Source organism: Pseudorca crassidens, chromosome 5, assembly GCF_039906515.1.
Source record: "Pseudorca crassidens isolate mPseCra1 chromosome 5, mPseCra1.hap1, whole genome shotgun sequence".
Lineage (NCBI taxonomy): Eukaryota > Metazoa > Chordata > Mammalia > Artiodactyla > Delphinidae > Pseudorca > Pseudorca crassidens.
In genome coordinates, this window is record NC_090300.1 from 24,522,549 (window position 1) to 24,544,879 (window position 22,331).

Sequence of the window (22,331 nt, forward strand, 5' to 3'; positions counted from 1 at the left end):
ATCTTAGATCAGGTAGTAAACATCTATAAATCTACATGCTGAATGATGAAATTGTTTTACAGCCTCATTTTTCCTCTGATTTCCTTGTTCAGACCTTTAAGTCGTTTCAAACACTTCTGGTCTTACTCTCCCTTTAACATCACATTAAGTTTCTGCCTAACAAGACTTTTCTTTATCCCAACGTGACATCCCAACACCATTTCTTTGAGGTGATACACTTTTCTCTGAGATGGTACAATCATGGGTTTCTGTCTTGAAGGCCCTTCTTCAACAAAAGCAGGTCATTTGGTCAAAAATAAACTAAAATAGAAGCCACTTCCGGGAGACGTTAAAGATAAACATACACAAAGAAAATTCAACAGTTGTGCATGGTAAGAATTATAGAAACCTTGACTTATAACAGTGAGAATATAAAGCATATATCTGTGCAGAGAGTTGTAGACCCTTGCTCTAATTTTAGCAACTTGTGCCTCTCACATAGTAAGTCACCAGTAAGTGTTTGTTGTATGAATAAGTGATGGAGAATGGGCCAGCTAATCTGATTCAGAGATTTAAACACTGAAAGAAGGAATCAATCCTCCTTACATCATTTTTTCAAGAGAAATCTTACATCATTTCATGACAGTCACTGTTCTTGTATCTAGTCGTAATAAAAAATATACTTTTATAGTCTCGGGACCTGTTACATTTGTCAGTCATAAGCTGTTTTCACCTGCACCCTTTACACAGGCTTTATATAAGCCTTTTCTGATTAAAGAAGGACAGAACAGGTTGGCATCATTAATATGAACTGTTCCTCCCTTCTGAGTACTTATGTTGCTTCTAATGACAGATGGGAGCATTGGCTGGTTACACAGACTGCAAAGAGTGAGGATTACAGGGCAAAAGGGATACTAAAATAACAAAAGACCACCTCTGGTATTGTAATCAAGTGTGGAAGGAGTTTCATCATCCTCACTTGTTGCTGGTCCCTAGACAAGGCAGTTGTGCGGGTCTCTGTGGCCAATTGGACCAGCATATATTACAAGCAGCCTATAGTGGTGGGCTTAGCCTTGTTTGTCTAAAACATTAAAGTTACCCTTTTTAGTTAACTGTTTTATTCTGGCATTTTGGAAAGATACATGATGCCAAACAGAATATTTATAACAAACCTTTTAAGGTTTAGTCTCATCTATTTTTGCCCTCAAAGGTCATTTCATAAAAGGGATCAAAAGGCAGCTTCTTCCAGACCAGCTCAGTGGGTGGCCAGAAACCGATTAAATACTAACAGAGCCCGGAAGAAGTACGAATCTGTAGGACTTGTTTTACACAGTTCCATAATGTATTGTCTCGATTACTAGGCCACATAATTACATATATAAAGTAGTTTAATTATAACTGATATAATGAAAAAGCATTAAAAATGATCTTGAAACAAGCTTACCAAATGGGCTTCCTGTGAATATCTAAATCCTTTACTGGTGGTAACTTGTTGATGCAGTAATTGTCAAATCTTCAGGAACCCTGACATCATTTGGTGCTTAAACTCTATCCAAAGACATAGATCCATTCTATCTTTCCAACTGCTAAAGTTCAACTGTTAGGAAAATCTAAATGTTTGGTTTATTTTCCAGACCAGCACTAATTAAGTAGCTAAAAGTTTGGATTCAAAATATGTATTCTACAAATTTTTTAGAGCTTGTTACTTTTGTAGATCCATTCACTTGGCACTATTGTGTGCTATCTGTGTGCAAGGCACTATGCTAGGTCCATTGGTACACAAAGAAGAAAAGGATATGGTAACCAACTTCAAGGAGGTAAAATCCAAAAGGAGAATCACACATATAAAAAAATAAAATATCTCTTGCATTATGAAGAATGCTAAAAAGAGGTACTTATAAATTATAGTGATGGCTCAGAGGACCAAGAGGTGCAGAGAAGGTTTAAATTAAGACTTCAGAAGTGAACAGTAGTTTACCAAGAGAATGGCAGAGTTTCAGAAGGAGGCAAATGGTGGTGGTGGGGGAACCATTTTTAGGGAAAGAGAACAGTATGTGCACAGGTAAAATAGGGAACAAAAAGTAGTGGATATACACAGGTTGAAGGTTTGAGAAAGGGAACAAAGAAGATGAGGATAAACAAATAGATAGGAGTCAGGTCATAGACAACTCTCACTGTTTACAAAGAGCCATCAAACTGTGTAAGAAAGAGATGTAAGAAGGACTCCACTTACCATTGCTGACTTTGAAGATGGAGAAAAGGATATTACGAGCCAAGGAATGCAGATGGCCTCTGGGAGCTGGGAACACTCCTCAGCTGGGAACGCCTGCAAGGGAACTGCAATCTCAGACCTATATCCATGGGGAACTGAACTTTACCAACAACCTGAATGAACAGGTAGCAGATTCTCCCCTAGAGCCTCCAGAAAGGAACAGCCTGCCAATGCTTTGATTTTAGTCTGGTGGGATCCATAACACACTTAAGACCCACAGAACTTTGTTGTTTTAATGCACTGAGTTTGCAGGAATTTTGTTACAGCAGCAATAGAAAATCAAGCTACACTAAGTTAGAACATAGGAGGAGGGGGAATTATGAAAGGGGCTGAGGTGGAGGCAGTAAAATTTTGAGTCACATAGCAAAACTACAAAGCCATTTTCTTCTTAAATAGCAAATTAAATGTAAATAGCAAAATATAAAATGTTTCTGTGTACTTAATTGGGAAGTACCTAGGTTTGTCTTCCTAAGGCAATTTTATCACTTGGAAAACTTTGTTAAATAAATAAAATATTGCAATAATATAGCACTGATTATAAATATTTCATTTATTTACATCTACCCCATTACCAATAGACAGAGTTATCAAACAAAAATATGTATAGTAGAATAACGTTTAGTGTGCTGTCAGCAGTCTTTGCTTGCAAGTAAAAGAAAGCAACTAGAAATAAAAACCTAAAAGAGAATTTACCATAAGGATTTGAGGAGGGCTCAGAGGTTCAAGGACAGGAATGCAGCTCTGCCTTGGGACCAAACATACACAAAACCAAATGTGGTAGGCACATTCTCTAAGTGTTTCCTAACTGTGGTCTTGCCCAGCGTCTGCGCCACCCTCCCTGTTTTCTCACTATTGACTTTCTTCCTTTGTTCTTGGTCCACAAGGCAGCACAAGGTCATCAAGTACACCAAGTTTTAATCTAATTAGAGGTCCCTGAAGAGAGACTGACTTGTTTCCCTCTGCCCCAAGTCCAAACCAAAGGAAAGAGATTCATCTGGCTCAGGTTAGGTCACGGCCCAATCACCTGTGGCCAAGAATGAGGTTACCTCAGGTTAAGTAGATCCATTAGGCTGTGGGGAAGGGGAAATTCCCACCTAAGGGATCCTAGCCAGACAGTTTAACACATACCCACTAAAAATAGAGTACAAAACAGAAAATAAAATTAGAAGAGTAAAATAAAGCCAGTGTTAAAATTGATACACAAAAATGCAGATCAGGAGGTCCTGGGCAGTTGTTAAAGGGGGTTGCATATTTGTTTCTAAGTATCATAATAGCCAAGCTAAAGGTGGAGACATAATAAGCTGCAAAATTCACCACTTGCATGAGAAAAAACTGTCCATAGCTAAGGAAAAGCAAACCCTCTCAATTTAGTAAATTCTATTTATTTGAGTTGGAGAGAAATTTTGTCAGACCCATTTGGTCCTCCAAAATGGGTTCTTTATGGGATATAATGGACAATATCCTAAAAAGCATTATACAAGTGAAACTGGTCACACAGCTGTTTCTAATGTACTCTTCACGGCAGCTAATATCACAGAGCTCAGTAGTATTTGCTGAATGGCCACCTGTTAATTGATTGACTGTAAGCATTAAGTTTATCTATTAATTCTAATTATTGTTTCTGATATTTAAAATTAAAAAATACTTCTTTTTGTTTGTTTTTTGAGCTGTGCTGGGCAGCATGTGGGATCTTAGTTCCCCCTGACAAGGGATTGCATCCGCATCCCCTGCAGTGGAAGCAAGGAGTCTTAACCACTGGACCGCCAGGGAAGTCCCTAAAATAAAACCATTCTTGATCAGAAAGTCCAACTAATCTCCTGTTAATGTTTTTTTAGGAATGCTGAAAATACCCATTTCATACTAAGGTAAAATCTCATTGTATTAATTCAATTTGTATGAAAACCAAACAATGGTGGTCTGCTCAATGTTTAACAACCAGCTCTAGATGGTGGGTTGGGAGGGTTGGAGAGTGTCTTAATTTGTAGAGTTCATCAATTTCTATGGTGTAAATACTCTTACTAATCAATTCCAAGCGAGTAATGTGAAATCACTGAATGTGGAGTCAGAAAGAATCGTGAACACCATTACATGTTATTTCTACCATGCTGACACAATAGACATAAATAAACTCAAGACACAGGTAATAGTAAAATGTAGTAAATATTCAGGAAGTGGTGAATTTTTTAGAATTTAAGACCCAATTTATTTGTAAGTTTATATCATTTACATTTTAATAATGGCTAGATTTATCAACTGGTTCTCAAAGTTCCTAAAAGTGTAGCAATCAGCTCTTGCAAATTAGCACAGACCAGCTCTATTACACTACTGAAAAACCAACACCAATCATTTTCTAAAATGTTAAATCAATTAATTAAGAATTGCAATATGGACCACAATTGATTATAACATAATGACAATTAGCAAATAGTACTGAGAGCATGTTTTTAAAGCTCTTTTGCTTCAGTATAGGGATAAACATCTGTTTTATTGTAAACATCTGTTTATTGCCTTCTCAATGCTGGATATTTTTTGTGTTTGTTTGTTTGTTTGTTTGGTCTTCCATTGATGTTGTGAGCCATGTAGCAATTTGTTTTTGTTTTAATGGTCTATAAACCCACTGACTTTTGTCCAGTCTAAATGTACTTCAAGATTCACTTGGAGTTTCTAGATATGATTTTCTGATTATTTTAGTTTTCAATAATATAAGTTATTTTACTATTTTAAATTATATAGCCTTCTTATTATAGGTCTGAAAACCTCAATCTCCTAACTCCTTTTTCTGAAATGAATGTTTATGATGGAATTTTTAGAAAATGTATGATTTCTTATGAAGGTAGCTATTTTCTTATAGCTTAACCTACTATATTTAAAACATTTAAAATATTTTCTGAAATGCTAGAGTCTTAACTTTCTCAAATATAGTAAACTAAAAACAATGGGATAAAATGTGAAGATGATATATTTTTAAAGAGTGGAATATATAAAATTGGCTGATAAAACAACTCTATAAAATATTCAGAGAACATCAACAAATTAAGGCTTATTACATTTAGTACCACACTATAAAGCAGTACATGGAGTTGTGGAGATTCGGCATATGGTTCAGAGATCTAAAAGCAGGAGGAAATAATGCTATTCCAGAACCCAAAATGGAAAGATAAAACTCAAACATATGGTAAATTTTCTGAAAATTAAGTATGTAGCTGGTCAGAAATTTGAAATATTGGGTTCCCTGAAGGAAATAATATTTTGCACAGGTATAAACAGCTATTTTCCAAAGGATTATGTTCACTTGCAATTTTGATACAGTTTGATGAGGTAGAAATAGGATAAAGAAGAGTGAGGGGAATCCAGTGGCTGGTACAGAAATGAAAACGTGGTTGCCGCCAGAGAGGCTGAGCAGCATTTCCCAGATATTGAGAGACATTATCAAGAAATGCTTGGGCTTCTCTGGTGGCGCAGTGGTTGAGAGTCTGCCTGCCGATGTAGCGGACACGGGTTCGTGCCCCGGTCCGGGAAGATCCCACATGCCACAGAGCCTGTGCATCCGGAGCCTGTGCGTCCGGAGCCTGTGCTCCGCAACGGGAGAGGCCACAACAGTGAGAAGCCCGCGTACGGCAAAAGTAAAAAAAATAAAAATCATAAAAATAAATGCTTGATGAGTTTCCTCTCTCCATTTTATTATTTATGATCAAGAGACAAAGAATCCATGCCAAATGGGCTATGTGTGGAAAGAAGAGATTATGATAGAAACGGGTTTTGTATAAAATTTTCAGTTGCTAGAGACCTTGTCATAGCAACTACTTTGTAATGACCTCATTTCTCCTATGTTTCACCCATGTTATAAAATAGAAAGTAATTCATACTAGTTAGAAATATAGCATAGCAATTAAGAGTGAACACTCTGGAGTAAGAGTACCTACGTGCAAATCCCAGCTCTGTCATTTGCCAGTTGTATAGATTCAGTCAAGATATTTCAACATTTTATGCATCAGTTTCCCCCTCTATATAAAGGGGATAAGAATAGCTCATAGGATTGTGGTAAAATTTTAATAAATTAATATATACAAATATATTGGAACAATATGTAATAAATGTCAGCAATCATCATGAGCAGCGTAATTATTGTTCTATTATTACTGTAAAAAGAAGACCATAAGTTCACATATACAGACCTCCTAAAATGTTGAGAAGATGTCAGCTAAAAACATTCTAAAACTGAAGCCTATGATGATTGTTTAGATCGTCCCAGAGGAAAACCGGCTCCTGTGTTAGGAACTATCTATCAAAACAAAGCGTAGGTGGAATGACCCCACAAGACAGATACAGAAGAAAAAATCTTACAGCTGGACCTAATAGCTCAAGCTCCTGGCACTGCTCCCACTTCCTGACCTTGTCTGATCTGCGGGAAAAAGGATCTGGGCAAGCTGCCCCCATAGCTTTGGGGAAACTACCCGTAGATGGAACAGTTTAATTGAAAATTCCAAAACTTCCTAAAACTCCGTGGTAGGATCATGTCATTCTTATCCAGAGAGCCTAGAGCTGTTTTCTGCCACCTAAGGGATATTTACTCCATCCCTGTGCTCCAAGCAACTGGGTTTAAGCTGCTGTTTCTTCCCTTTTTTCAAAGGAGGAGCAATGAAGCTATTTAAAGAAACATAACTTTTTTCTAAGTTCTATATGGGACAAGACTAGACTAAAGAGAGACAAAGGCTGATAGCCTTAAATAACTGCAAATCTATTCATATCCAAAACAGAGCACGGGTTGTGTGTGTGCGTGTTGTATGTATGTGTAGGTTGTGTCATATGTACGTGTGTGAGTGGTGTGTGTGTGCACCCACATATGTGAGTAAGAAAATGTCTGTGGACAGATGGCTGGAGCAATGTCTACAGAAGATAACAAGGCAGCATGCATGGTACATTTCAGTGTGTGCTGGTAAATTCACAGATGTTTGGAGAAAAGGGTGGGAAAATATGACCTATCAGAGTCCCCAGCCAAATTTTGCTGGAGGAATGGATCTGAACTCTAATAAAGGCCTAAAGAATATGATCAACTTTAAGCTTAAGAATAATCCTGGAAAGTGATTTGAAGCGTTTTGAAAAGAAAGTTATTAGATAAGTTAAATAGCATAAGAAAATCATGGCATTAAAAGAGAAAAATCCAGAGAAGCATGCCTGGGTATGAAAAGGTGATCTGAGCATGATAATGTACTGTGTAAGACACTAACAGGATAATAGTAAAGACAGTCTGACTAACAAGTTATTTACACGGACTCGAGAGTAGTAGGAAATAGGATAAACATGGGCTCATATTCTCTTGGCTTTGCTTAAACAGAGGAAAAAAGGTCAAAAAGAAAATTAACCAATTAATGAATGCCATGTAAAATTAAACAATGTCCTGTACTTCTTAATATGGCTAAATATAAGTGCCCAAAAGGGACATCATTCTTCCTTGTAACTATATTGTTGCATTATTTTTTTCAAAATGCATTAAATATCTTTGCCCCCAAATATCTGGGTCTTTTATCTAAAGAAAATTAGACAGCCTGCTGAATTTAAAAGTGAGTTTTAAACCCAGTCTCCAGTTTTACTTTTACAGTTTTAATAAGTTCAGTCCTGTGAATGGGTTGTCACCTGTCTGCTTTATTTATGGGAGCAGATCAAACACAGAGAGATGACAATGTGTACCATTTCTATCACTGTACTCGAATAGCATCCTAACAATTCATCAAAAACCAAGATCCATGTGGTCTGGTGAACAGCACCACTGTTATCTGGGTCAAAATTGAGCTGCCACCAGGACAAACAAGAAGTACTTTAAGCCCATTTTAGTCACAAGTGGTTCCTTAAATATTTTACTAGCAAAACTGCCACCTGCCTTGAAACTTGAGTTTTATGACCACACTTGCAGGTATATTCTTTTACCAACTTGTGATCTGAATCCTTGGGGGCCTGTTACCAAGCACAAACTATAATAAACAGTCTAATATAACCTAATAAAACAAACCAAGGGAATGACTATGGCTGTTGAACAAACAATTCATTCCTGAAATTAAAAATGTAAAATTAAACCTAAATAACTTTACAAGACATCTTGGTAGCACTACCCACAAAAATATGGTGTGTCTTCCCCCAACCTCATTTACTGCTCTATAATTGGCTTCTATTTGTCCACTGTCTGCACATCTGGATTGATTTCCCTTTGGCACAGGGAGATTTACGTTGACTCCTCCACCCACCCCTGTCTAGTTTCTCTTATAACCAAAGGCATATAATTCAAGGTGTCTGTGAGGAATTAAGGTGGCAATTCGTGACCTACACAGAGACAAGAGTCACTGGACTGTGCTCTTTTCAAAAACTCTACTGCTATATCTTGGCACTAACTGGAAATTACATAGATAATTGACAGGTGATATATAGATAGATAGATAGACAGATAGATAGATAGAGTCAGACAGACAAACATAGACAGACAGACATAAAACTTTTATGATGATAGGTCCCAGCTTCCAAAAGGGAAGGTCTGGTTTTTAAGGAACCAGATCACATTGTGTTCTTCAGTGTCATAACACCAGGAGCCCAGAAAAAGAAAAAAAACAGTGGGAGTAAAGCACATTGGACATGCCAATAAATGAATGATAAATTATTAAAGGATGATTGGAAATATTGCCATTTTTCATAGCTGTCACTTTAAGTATAAAAGCATCAGCACATTAAACTAGTTACTGCTTTTTCATAATTGAGACTTTAGCTCCTAGCTGTGCCCTGCAGCTTTTCATTAATCACTGGGACTGAAGTTCAAGCTCAGTGACAGCTTAGAAGGCATTAAATGGGCAAAGTATTTTCCAGGTACAGTTAGGAAAGGGCTTTCAGTTGTATAATCCATAGCTAATTGTTTTTCAAAGTCTCTAAACACAACCTACTCCTGGCGTTTCCTAGTGACAGAATTAGCTGCAAACTGGTTTTCTTTTTATCTTCCCAGGCTTTCTCTCATGGAAATCTATTGAGAGGCCTATTGTTAGCTGCATAAAACAGGTGCAGAATGACTGTGATATGTAAAACTGTAACTGATACTTAACCAAGGAAACATTTATTAGATTGCCTCTGAAACAATACTTCCTGAATACTTATTCTAATCATACCATTTAATTTGTCATAAAAGAAACAAGATGGCATGAAATTTTGCACACAGGCGGAATTCACTTTTCTAATGGAAAAAAAAGGTCCCCGTTGGATTATTTTAACAAATGCAACTGAATCTTCACCCAACATGAAGTAAGACTGCAGCTTCTCACATTTACACTTGAACACAAAGATTCCCAGCATAAGACCCTCTGTTGCTTTAGTTCATCAATTTTTTTTCCTTTTCTGCAAAGTGTTATACATCAGGTTTTAATGGATGTGCCAAAGCATTCTTTCTTTTGTGTAACAAATTATCAAGAGCATTGAGGTTCATTAATTATGTCATCTAATTGGATTGAGGCAGGTGCAAAGTACCTCAGATGAAGTGGTCACTGGCAGAAAGGCCTAAGTGCAAGTTTTTCTATTAGAAGCCAGCATGTCTCCAGACTCTTGGAATTACTTTGTACTTATTGATTAATGGCCATAATTTATTACAGTGCAGAAGATCTTGCATTGAGTTAAATGTGTGATTAATCAATTTTCCATAAAATTATGAACAGCCGACCAGTTGCCAGAAAGAAAATACCAAGTGCATTTTCCCACGGTGTAAATATATCAGGACTTCAGCTAATAACTGTCTATCACTTGCTTAATATTCCCTGTCACACTGATAAATGTCATCCCCACAAATGGGCCACAGGTAGTAATGATGGAAAGACCACCAAACATGTTTTATAGCTACCCTTCTTATATAATGAAATACTCTTTGAATCCATCTCCAAACAATTTATTAATGCAAAATTCATTTCTGCCTTCAGCTTGAAATATATCATTGTTAAGTCAACAATATTATATTAAACTGATAACTGATATTGAAGAAAGAAAACCTTAGGCGAAAGAAAGATGAATTTTGGACTTCCTGTGCACAGGAGCTCATTTTTATTTTCCGTCTAAAATTCAGACATGTGACTAATTGTTGTCAGTTCTAATCTGCTTTTAAAGCACAGCATGTCTGAGAAGCGAGAACACTAAAGAGACCTGCTGATTGAAGAGAAGAACACATTTTGTTCCAAAGGTTAATTTCTCTGGTTAAATAACAGGTATTATGGGGACTCACTAAGTGAACTGTCTTTTTTGAGCAAGGGTACTTTAGTTTGCAACTACGCTAGTTAGATGCCGCCTCCTAGAAAAGTACAAAAGACATATGAAAATGGTGAGATAACCTAACGATACCGGAATCAATCACATTTTAGGAAAATGAACTTGTATTAAAACCTATTATGGAAATAAAAACTGATAGGATATGTAAAGATTTAACTGGAATAAATAAATGTAAGCATGACAGTGATACGTCACCGAGCCATCCCAATCCAGAAGTAGTAGAACAATACGTGTAACAACAGTAAGAAAATAAATAAAAGCTGAACTAATACTCAAGCACTATAAGAAGGATCCTAAAAATGCTAGAGCACAAGGGTCTTAAATATCATCATTCTTCCTCTTCCTGGAGCAGGGAGATAAATGAGCCAGGGCATGAGGCTTGCTGTGCAGATCTCAGTCAGTAAGACACCTATCTCTGATACTACTCAACTTTATCTGAGATAAGAATTTTTTTTGGCCTTACTCCCACCCCTCAAATACAGTGCAACTTCCCTTATCTCCAAGTTACTTGGTTCTATTACGGTAATAGGAGGACACCTGGTATAGAGCTTTGCAGACCACTTTTGCATTGTCAGAGTCTCTTGGGCTGCATAAATCATGATGCCTCCAAACCGTTTCTTCTACAAGAATGGTCATATCCTCCTATTAAATTTAGGTTCCCTAGTTTCTTTCTTTTTTTTTTTAATTGGATGACCAGCCCCACCCCCAACAAATAACTGGCATGGAACATGGCAAGGAATGTGGCTGCTACACCCTGAAGCCTTCTCTTTTCTCTACTAGAAAGCTCTCCTTCTCCTCTGCCCATCTTTGAGTCTCTGTTAAGTGCAAGTGATGGAGGCTGAGTCCCTTGCTCTCTAGATCCTCTAGTTTCTAAACTACACATGCAAGTTGAATAAGAACAAAAAACTATATCTAAAAGCTCTATCTAGCACCATTCCCATTCATATATTTACTGTACAATTTGGCAAACATAGTCACGGAAATAGTTCCCCAGGCCTCCTTTTAATATCACGCAAGGGATTCATTTTAGCTGGTTCTTTATTCCCAATTTTCTCCTCCTGTGTTGTATAGAATTTTTAAGTATGTCTGTGTTGGATGTTTTATGCCTACTATTAAAATTCCGTAATTCCTTAAGCTCAAGTCGCAATCATTTTAATGCTTATTAAATCTCTCCAACTAGAAGGGATCAAACTTCTCCCTGGAAGAAGGGGGATTAGGGCTTTCCACGTGCCTAGCAAAAGCATTGTGTTACATGACCTTTTCCTAGTCCTGTGGAATTTTCAAGCTGAACCTTACTCTGACACTTATTTTAATATTTTTCTTTTGTCACACCATATTTTAAGGTAGACTTCAAACTTGCCACAGAAAAGGAAGTTTCTGCTGCAGGGAGGGGAGAAAAGATAAAGGACCATATGACCGTGTGGAGAAATTGGAACCCCTGTGTGTTGCTGGTGGGAATGTCAAATGGTGCAGCTGCTGTGGAAAATTTCTGGTGTTTTCTCAAAAAATTAAACACAGAATTACCACTTCTGGTAATTTCACTTCTGGGTATATACCCAAAAGAATTGAAAGCAGAACCTCAGATATTCATATACCCATGTTCATGGCAGCATTATTCACAATAGCAAAAAAGTGGATACAACCCAAGTGTCCACTGATGGATGAATGGATAAACAAAGTGTGTTTTAACATTTTCATTGGACTCTTATTTAGCCTTAAAGAGGAAGGAAGTTCTGACACATGCTACAACATGGCCGAGCCTTGAAGACATTATGCTAAATGAAATAAGCTAGTCATGAAAGGACAAAAATTGGATGATTCCACATACAATTACATGAGGTACCTAGAGTAGTCAAATTCACAGAGACTGAAAGAAGAACGGTGATTGCCAGGGGTTAGGATGTTTAATAAGTTTGGAGTTTTCATTCTGCAAGATGAAAGGAGTTCTGGAGGTGGACAGTGATGCTGGTTGTACAACAATGTGGATGTACTTGGTGCCACTGAACTGTAGCCCTAAAGTGGGTAAAATAGTAAATGTTACGTTACATAAATCTTACCACAATTAAACAAAAGAAAAGGAACACAGGACTATAAAGACAGGGGTAAGTGGGGAGAAGAGCAGTTCAGAGGTGTTTTTGCTACTTTGGGCTAGAGCCCTCCTCTGATATGGTACACATCCTGGAAAGGTGTGGTCAGTGCCTTTTGTAACAATGCAAGATGTCACTGATCTACTTGTGCAGCGAGTTGACAAGTTCAATTACGTTACGTGTCATTGCTGAGTACATTTTTTTGCCTCTCAACAAAGCCAAACAGGTGGAAGAGTGACTGTGATTGTCAGCCAAACAGTGTGTAAACCTAGTGAATTGAAGTCTTTAATTGCTGTGTGCCATTTGTTCTTCAGCGGCTGCAAGTTTGGAATCCAGTTCACAGGTTTGAGTATGTGGGTACTGCTGCCACATGGAAAGAGTGGATGCCCCTTCTAGAGGGGTAATTGTTACTGGTGTTATGGACTGAATGTTTGTGTCCCCCCCAAAATTCATATGTTGAAATGCTACACCCCAATGTGATGGTATTAAGAGGTGAGGCATTTGGGTGGTAATTAGAATTACGTGAGGTCATGAAGGTGGAGCCCTTATGAGTGAGTTAGATTAGCATTTGCCTCACATTTGGGACTCCTTAAGGGAGCCATGAGAGAGCTAGCTTCCCCTGTCTGCCCTTCTGCCATATGAGGACACAGTAAGAAGATGCAGCCTATGAACTGGGGAACAGGCTCTCACCAGACATTGAATCTGTTGGTGCCCTATCTTGGACTTAGCAGCCTCTGCTACTGAGAAATAATTCTTGTTGTTTGTAAGCTCTCCAGTCTATGGTATTTTGTAGTAGCAGCCTGAACGGACCAAGATAACTTGCTTCCAAATGATGGTGGCAATGTTGGAACAGAGGTTAAGGATGTTGTCAGATCTTCCAATTTTTCAATAAAAGCCCAAAACACAGATGTTTCTGAGAAAATTTCCAATGTTTAAATGTTGGAAAATAATACAAACAAACAAAAAAAAAACCCTCTAAATATTGTGCATTTTTAGCCTGGTGACAAATTCGACCTTTGAATGATCAGTTTTCCCTTCTGTTTCAATGGGTCAGGCCAAATCCTCTACCTCTATTATTCCTTATCTAGAGCGTACTGGTTAGAAACTCTCTCTCCCATCTCTGAACTCACAGATAGATTGTTTGTATGTGCTCATACGCTTACCAGATATTATCGTTCTTTAAAGATGTGTGTATATGTGTGTATACTTTTGACTACTTTAATCCAAGCTTCTTGAGACTATAGTACAATTATTCATCCTATGCTTCATACAGTATCTTCTATCCATTATCTGCTAAATAAATACTTGCTAAATGTATGAATGTGTGAATCAATGAATGTAAGCTAAAGGGGGTGATGACCTCAAAGAACAGCCTGTATTATACTAAAAGTACATTTCCAAAGTTCAAGTTGGTTTGCAATGCTTTCTTTTTCAAGTTGTAACTTTATTTATATGCAAAGGTTATGTCTTTTTGCATCTTTGTAGCTCTCTCTCTTCCATGTACTAAGTGCTAAGATATATTAACTCTTTTAGTCCTAATTCATTATTAAGTGCCCCAAATTCTACATTTACTAGTTTAATCATAGAAACCCTATGATGCTATTATTGCCCCAAATTTCAAATGAAGAAACTGAGAGGTAAAGAACTTGCCTGTGATCACACAGAGTAGATGGCAGCACCAGAACTGGATCCTAGGTAGTGGCCTCTTCACCACATCATGCTGTTTCCGTTAAAATTCCTAGAAGGAAACGGCTGACAGGGACTGCCTCTTAGCCTGGAAATGGGGCAGGGGAATGAGGATAAAGATTTCAACAACTATCACTCTTTTCACCTAAAATGTTTTTGTCTTTGGCTTTTGTTTCTATTTTTATTTTCTTCCGTCCTTTTATAAGAAAAGAGATGCAATTGCATTTGTCAAATCATAGTTGAATGGAAACCATAGGTTGGTCACCAATCCAAGAGTTCAGCAAAAATCAAGGGAAACTTTCTATGAAAATCAATTTGGGTGTGTTAGGAATTTACAGTGGAGTATTGTATATCTTATTAGTAGTTAAAAATTATGTATAAATCCTTTCTATGTGTAAAATCTACAGTGAATATATGTACATATATATACTCATACCTTTTGTCCTGGGGAACTGGCTGTTAAACACTTACCATACACCATTGTATTGGAGAAACCATGGACAGAGTTGAGGTCTAGCTAAGGGGAAGCTGAGTTGAAGACACATTTACTTTGGCTTAGTGGAATAGATTTATGAGGTTTGCAGTCACTTCCCTGTGTAGCTAAGTTACTGTTAGTTATACACATTTAGGAAAGGCTTCTATAAATATTGCAACTGCTCACTGAGCTAACTTAGTACAATGACATAAATGTGCAGGGCTAGCGATTGTATTGTGATCTGAACATACCCTGTGGTGCCTGGTGCAGGAAGTACATGGGTTGTGGCCAAGAAATAAGAGCCAGAAGTTAGTCTGTGGAAAAGTCCTCAAATCATCTGCCATGAAAATTATTAGCAGAATTAGAATATCCTTGACACACTGTAAATTCCAAAATTTTCCCCGGTCAAGAACATATACAATATTTGAGGGTTTACAGTTAGAAATACACCATACTTTAAAAAAAAAAAAAAAGTACTTGGTTTAGAAAGGCAACTTTTTAAAATCAGAATGGGCGGCGGGGGACAACCTGTAAAGGAAGACCCTTGCAGCATATTTTCTTTTTCTTTCTTGATGGAAATGGCATATTTGATAAAGCTAGAATTCAGCATTTTAACTGCAGTTTGGAAATGTTTTGGAATGTTTCAATAAAACAACTGAAAATTTATAATTATCTGATTTGGGGGTATATGAAGGTTACCTTTTTTGCTCTCTTTAAATTTAAGTAAAACACTGCGAAAAGTCAGATAAAAATAAGCAAAATATGAAATCAAGGTAATAAAGTTGAGCAACAAAATTAATAGAAATTGATAGCTACTATTAATAAAACTTCTATCAGAGCATAGCAAAAGCAGTAATTCATTCAGAAGAAATGCAATTGAGATAGATACATTTCAACTATACTGTAAATGACTGTCACTGAAAGGAACTGCTAGACTGATAAATAGTGATTAGGAAAGTTATAATGTGAGGGATGGTGTACTGGAAAGAACACTGTCCTAGTATTTAACAAACATGGATTATAGCCCAGTTCACTCTTAACCAGTGGTGACACTGGGCTATTTGTGGTTCCTCACTGCTAAAAAAGCCATGCAGTTGGGCCAAGAGCCAATCATCTGACTGAAGCTCAAGTTCTCTCTCACTCTATTTCACAATTAATCAATTCTGATTTTTTTTTTTTTCTTTTTGCGGTACGCGGGCCTCTCACTGTTGTGGCCTCTCCCGTTGCGGAGCACAGGCTCCGGACGCGCAGGCTCAGCGGCCATGGCTCACGGGCCCAGCCGCTCTGCGGCATGTGGGATCCTCCCGGACTGGGGCACGAACCCGCGTCCCCTGCATCGGCAGGCGGACCCTCAACCACTGTGCCACCAGGGAAGCCCCCATCAATTCTGATATTTATCATAAAGAATAAATTACCATCTTACACCTAGAGGGTACGTAATTTCTGCAAATTAATGTTGAATATATTCTTCAAATATTTCATGGCTAATGCACTGACTGTTCTGAATTCTTTTAAGGGACTAGAGTTCTTGCCCTTCAGGAATTTGTCTTCTCCCATTCTGTGCCCAAGCCACCTCACTCCCCAAAAATACTTTCTAATGTCTTATGATAGCATTGCCTAGGGCATCCATCTGTCCTCTGCCTACAAAACTCTGTCTCAGTAATGTGAAATGTTCGAGTTAGGCAAATGGGTTGGAAATTCAGTGTTCATTTCCCAGACTGTGGTGGCAGTGGTCAAGCGTTAAAGAAATAGTGTTCCTAATTTATACAATCTAGGACACCAATTAAGAAGGACTGCTTGGATGTGTTTCAAGCCAGAAGGTAAGCCAAAGGCTTTTACACATTTTATCCACAACTTGGATGATGAAACAGGGATCCTGTTTATCCATTTTAAACATGAAATCCTGGAAGGAGGCGTTGCTTAACCTTTCAAATATTTGATTAAAATTCAAGAAAATCTAAATAATTTGGAAAAATAATCAGGAAAAGTTTGAGTTATCTAAAGAGACATACATTGGATGGCACAATTTTAAAGTAAATTATTGAAATATCAAGTAAAAATGTACTGTGCATGGTTGTGAATAAATTTTAAGGGTCTAGACTGGGGCTGCAAATTGAACAAGAAACGGCTATAATTTCAGCTTAGCTTTGCTATCTCCCAAAAGTCATTGTGAATCTTGCTGCATTTGGATATATAAAAAGATATAGTTTCAAATTCATCAATCATTTTATGCTTGGAATTAATAAATTTAAAACAGTAAAAAAACAACAATATCACCTGTAGAAATTTTTCTTTCAAACATCTCCGTATGTTGACTATTACTCTAGAGATATATTTGGTTATTGACTGCACAATTAAGAGAAAAAAGATAACCTCGAGACAGTTCAAAAGAAAGCAGTGAACTGGTCAAAGAATTAGAATTAGATGACCATAAAAAGAAATCTTAACAGGAATTTAAATTTTCCAAATAAAAAATAGGATGCCTGAGGAATAACATGGTAAGGATTTTGATGTTTGTAAAATATGTCTAAGATTCTTTTTGTTGAAGCTATGAATAGAAAAAAATAGTTATGAAAATGGAGTTTGGACCTAAGGAACCAATTTGTAACCATCTACTTATAATCTTGGCTGTAAGTGCAAGAGGCAGAGTACAAAGTAGAAAGCCTAGCTGCCCAGGTCTGAAAATAGCACCCTCTGCTTCTCCTTCCAGGACTAAAGCTGCCTTTGGCTCTCCAATCTCTTACTATCTCCTTTGAAATGCAAATGGTTTGGGAGGGGTTGCCCTTAATTCACTCATTTAAAATCTAGCAGTTAACACCTTAGCAACTAGAAGCCAACCTAAAAAAAGAAAGAAACTGGGTGAGGGTTTTGGTGGGTATGCAGCCCTCCTGGAGCTAAGTTCTATCTGGAGGAAGGAAAGGAGTGTTTGTCAGAAAGGAAGACTGTATCCAAAATGTTGTCCCTTATTCTCAGTCCACTTTTGGTGTGCATGCCAAAGGTCACCAACCCCTGACCCAGCCTAACTCTTGAATTTGTTATAAAATGATGAAAATGGTTTAAAGAACCCTCTTGTCACAAATTCCCAACTCTGTGAGGCACTTTCATCTGTAATGTTCCAGGGTTGGTAGGAAGGGTGGAAAGTGAATGGCTTGAAAATAGTCAGATCTCTTTAACTAAAATTAGTTTCTGGCAAGGGCTCTCAGCAACATTGGCCTACATTTTCCAGAACTATTGTTCTTGTGCTTTTGCCTAAGTGTGTTTGCATAGGCAGGAGCTGGCCATAAAGGAAAATGAGAAAAGCTGTGACTAAACGAAGGAGAAAATAAAATCCATATGACTAAAATTCTAGCACAGAAACTTCATTAATCATTACTTCAGGAATGTAAGACTCCTCTGTGAGGATACATGGAAAACTTCGTTGTGTGTCCCTGACATACACTATTAAAAACTGCCTCCTAGCCAAGCAGACTTGGCTCTCACCCACGTAAATGAACTATCATTACTCAAGGGGGGTGTAGAGCACTTTGCTCTAGGTGTCTGCTGCTTTTCTTGTTTGACATCCATTAAAATTCTGCTTCCATTCTCCAATGTGGTTATGCACTGTAAACTTTTGGTTTTAGGCAACTAAACTACAACCAGTTGAAAAGATGGAAAATGGGCAGACATAGCTCTTACTGTCATATGATATACATATTCATCAAATCTTTTGAAAGAATCGTCAAAAAGTGGAGAGTACGAGTTACTACTGTCCTGGGATGGCTGAATATTACATGCTGTCCGTTTGAGTGAAAAATTACTGAGCACACACTCCAACAGTATAAGTATCAGATCAACTGCACTTTGAAGAGCTGCCTTGACACAAACCACACACATATATTCATTCTGACTGAGGAGACAAGGATACAATAATTTAGCAAAACATATTTTTTAAAACTTATTAGATCAAAAACACAGGTTGGTAGTGGAATCCATATTGCAGAGCACACTGATTTTCTATCCTTGGCATCCCAATTAACCTTACCAAAAATGGCAGTCTTTTCTCACTTTTTCTACAAAGTATACATGAACACTCCATTTCCAAAATCTGTCATGAGCTTTAAGCTAGCCCTTCTGAGAACATTTCAGTTTTTGCATTTGCCTTTTCTTTTAAGCCTGTAAAATGTCCTAAAATGAGAAAGTAGGGAGGTAGGAAGGAGGATTTTGGAGTAAGAAATCATATAAGATCTGTGGAAAAGATAAGTGCCTTTTCTCTGTTAATGAAGTTTCTTTCCTTTTTTCTTTATTTTCTTTCTTTCTTTTTTTCTTTCTTTCTTGCTTGCTTGCTATGAAGGTGGAGATCTGCATCTGCCTTATTCACTGCTATATTTCAAATGCTCAGAACAGTGCTGGGCAGACAGTAGGTCATCAGAGAACATGTGTTCAATGAATGAATGATGTTTTTCTCTGTAAATTACATTCAATGAGTATTTTTCTTATTACTTCCTGATGATAGAAAATCCACTGAAAATATTTACTGAAAACAGTCTTATTTTTTTCCACCCAGGAAAGAATCTTCTTAAGAGAGTACATAAATTCCAGAGGAATAGACATGAACAGGTAAGAGACAAAAAGTAATATCCTCTCCACATCCACATTTCCTCACTGCCCAGATAGACTCAAACCAGTTCAGAGATCAATTGTGTAACAACGTTGCAGTCTTCATTGAACTGCTCTCCACAAGCATTAAACATCTATGTGTGTGTGAAACTGTGCTGTAAGCCATGTGCTCAAGTGAATAAGGTATGGACCTCATATTTGAATTACTCAGAGCCTGGTAAGAGAGAAGGGTACATAAACAAGTAATTGTAATACAGTGTACAGAGTACAATAATAGAAGTAATTAATCCTGTTTGGAGAAGCTGGCAGGCAGGTCAGATTTCTTAGAGGATATCGTGACAGATGTTACAGAAGACATTTTGACTGTTTGAATGTGAACCAGGAGCTTGCTAAGCAGACAAGATCAGAAAGGCCATTCCAGACAGAGAGGACAGCATGAAGAGTAGGGTGAAGGACAGAAGCTGTCCAACACATTTGGAAAATCACAAGTCAATTCTGTGAGGAGTTGCGTTTGGAAAGGTAAACAGATTAGAATTCTAAAGGGGATGGAAAATAGAAGGGTTTAATAAATAAGGGCTTAACATGATCAGGTTTGCATTTAAGAAAGATAACCCTAACTCCAGTGGAGAATAAATTTAAATGGAGTATGACCAAGGAACGGAATACAGAAAAAGGAACAAGTTTAGGGGCTTGGGATCTCAGGTATCTGTGAATACCTAGGTGTACACTACTCTGCAGTTCAGGAGAAATTTTTGAGCTAAAAATGCAGATTGAGGAATATTTGTTAAGTGGTCATTAAGTCCATGGTATATGACAATATTGTGATGAGAAAAAGCTAGAGAACAAAGAGAAACAGAAAAAATAAAAAGAGAGAAAAAGAACCCAAGGAAAGAAATAGAGAAGTAATGGACATAGATGTATGAGAAGAACCAGGGGATAAATTACTTATATTGTAAATATATCCACCTCCCTGTTTCTAGAGTTTGAAATCTTCGGAAAGTAAGTGTACGTGTAATAGGGAAGAACAAATCTGACTCCATATTAGATCTGTTCTATTGCTTGTGCTTAGTCATGCTGGCTCTGCACCTTTTGCAAAAGAATGTTGCCTATAGCCTGAAATACACAAGGTAGCCTATTCTCAGGGCTCTGACCTTTAACAGTCCATTCATATAGAGATATAAAGTTGCAGAACAGAGAATAACATTTGTTTTATTGGAGGTTTACAGGAACATCATGACCTGACCTACCTGGACAGCTGCAAGAACAAAGGATTCAGACACCAAAAAGTTTGCAACAACTAACCACTCCCCTCCCTCACCTTGCCTTTAAAAGTGCTTTGCTGAAACCCTTTGAGCAGTTTGGGGTTTTGGGGGCATGAGCTGCATGTCTCCTTGCATGGCTCTGCAATAAACCTTTCTCTGCTCCAAACTCCGATGTTGGCCTCACCGTGCATCAGGCACAGGAACTTGTGTTCAGTAACGTATGTTTCATAGAGTCAGATGTTTCCATTGTTCAGAATAGAAATGTAAAAAGAAAATTAATTTTCTTAGAGGGCATGAAATATTATTACCAACAACTCTGGTACCCATTGACTCCTGATTTTACCTATAGGCAAAGTATTTTTTTTTACTTGACATTTGTATAGTGTATTATTGTATATAAAGTTTCTTCATGTGTATCCAGCTTATTATTAATTCTTACAACAAGCCTGTAAGATAGGAATTCTTTTCAAATGGAGAAACCCAAGATTCAAAGCCCAAGTAACGAATCCAAGGAAAGTTCCCAGGACTGACTGAGTTCCATGTTGCATCCACTAATATACTCAGAGTCCAAGGAGTAAAAATCTTTCATTCATCCAAAACAACTGACCTTCTTGAAAATCCAACCTGATTTGCGTGTTGGCAACTCCATGCGTTGCTTAAATTGCATCTTTAGGATTTAGTCTTTTGACATAGACAATAACTGTTCAGCTGAAATGACACTTGGACAATAACACAATATACCACGAGGCTTAAGGAGACCTATTGAAGACTCACCATATTATTACAAAGACCCTTTAAAATTTCAAAGAACTCAAGTGAAGTGTCAGCCTAGCCCAGAAATCTTAGTAAAGCAGAGTAAAATGACCATACATGACTGGGCATAGTCATGAAATTCTCATGAGAATTTGTGGCCAATCAGCTTGCAAGGTATGGAGAAATAAGGCGAACATTTTATCTTCCACTGAAGAGAAAACCCCACATTTCTGGTGCTGTTTGTCATGTTCCAATTTCTAAGTACTCTACCTTTAAGACTGGCCAAAGCCATGACCTCAGTGCCTAGTCCTGAAGTCTTCAAAAGAAATGCTCCCATGACAGAACCCACAGATTCTGAACTCACTCATCCCTCCAGACTCTCAGTCTGAGGGACTCCAGTATCCCCTGCTGTGTGACTCAACATCTGACTGACCGTGGGTAGCCTCTGATTTCAGCTTTGCTACTATCATTTTGGTGCTGACAGCTCTTCACTAAGCAACCCAAAATCAACTCTGCCGTCTAAAGACCCTGGATTCAGCCCAGCATTCTGGAGAGGTTGAGGAGTAGAGGCAGCCAAACCAGGCTGCTGCTGCCAGGGCACCAAACTTTCCCTCCACTGACATAACTCTAATTTGGTTAGGATTTTTTGGTAACATTTTTGTGCCACTATATAGTTGTTTTTAAGACAAATTAAATATTCATTTTTGTGTAATCCAGACTTTGAAATTATAGATCACTTGAAAAGAACAAATACAAGAATCCTATTTGTGTTATGGTAAAGTGAGTGTGTATGGTTGAGACGAAATCTTCTAAGCATTGAAAGAAACTATTTTTTGCTTCAATGACTTGCATCTTCTTTTAAAATTAACTTTTAAGTCATCAAATTTCAGAACGCATGTGAATTTTTTTTTGGAGTAAAATAACACAGCAGATTCATT

At 37.5% G+C, this 22,331-nt stretch overlaps 1 long non-coding RNA gene across 1 annotated transcript; it reads left to right on the forward strand.

Annotated features, from left to right (window-relative positions):
* The first annotated feature begins 16,418 nt into the window (after positions 1–16,418).
* LOC137224381 (uncharacterized) lies at positions 16,419–22,118 on the forward strand. Its single transcript, XR_010943321.1, has 3 exons — positions 16,419–16,602; positions 19,326–19,378; positions 20,597–22,118. It is a non-coding gene; the product is annotated as an uncharacterized lncRNA (long non-coding RNA).
* Positions 22,119–22,331: the final 213 nt, after the last annotated feature.